We start from the raw sequence: 902 nt of genomic DNA, 5'->3' as shown, positions 1-902 counted from the left end.
TTAAACCATGTACTTCTTTGTCTTTCTCAATGCAACAGCAATATGCATTACTCCTGCGAGTTCTTCCTGATGCAACAACTGCCAAAATAGACTAGGACACATTCTTAGCAAAAAGATCATTCATAGAAATCGGACTGGTGGAAATTTTTTGTTTATTTTGAAATATTTTGAATTTGGAATGTGTGTCTTCTCAATGATATGGTTTAAAACTTTTCATGAAACCAACACTACCGGAAAATTGAGTATCCATCCAATGTGTTAGTACCATACGCCTTTTCATCTTATACGAACACGCGATGTTAGTACCGGCCATCACGCACAGTGCCACCGGAGCTCCTATAGTACCGGTTTAGAGTCCCAGCCGGTACTAAATGGCAACACGTGGACCGTGTGGCCAACGGCTGGTGGGTGGAGCTGGTAATAAATGGTGTTCATGCATGCTGGTACTAAATGGTGTTCATGCATATTAGTATCAGTTGATATCTTCAACAGGTACTAACCTGCAACCATTTACTACTAGCTTGACCCACCAGTCGGTATTAAAGGTAACCCTATAAAATAAGTTGCTTCTTCCTCCCTGTAACGCCCGCAGAAATCACTAACTAAAATCACCCGTTAAAAACCGTCTTTTAAAATCTTTTACCGCTGAGCTCCTGGAAATCGGAAATCTCCCCGGCGATTTCGCCGTCCCGGTACCCATGCCGACCCCCACCTGTCTTTTTATCTGTGCCCGTGAATCTCGCCACGTGCCGGTGTCAGACGCCGTGCGCGTGCTCCGACCGCGTGCCGCGAGTGCCGCCGGTCTCTCCCTTTTCTTTCTCTTTTTCCTCCCCTTTTTCCTTTTCTTTTTCCTTCTTCTTTCTTCCTCCTTCTCCTTCTTCTTCCTCCCTCCTTCTCTCTCT

The sequence above is a fragment of the Setaria italica genome, chromosome V (genome assembly GCF_000263155.2).
Source record: "Setaria italica strain Yugu1 chromosome V, Setaria_italica_v2.0, whole genome shotgun sequence".
Lineage (NCBI taxonomy): Eukaryota > Viridiplantae > Streptophyta > Magnoliopsida > Poales > Poaceae > Setaria > Setaria italica.
Note: the sequence above shows the minus strand (reverse complement) of the source record.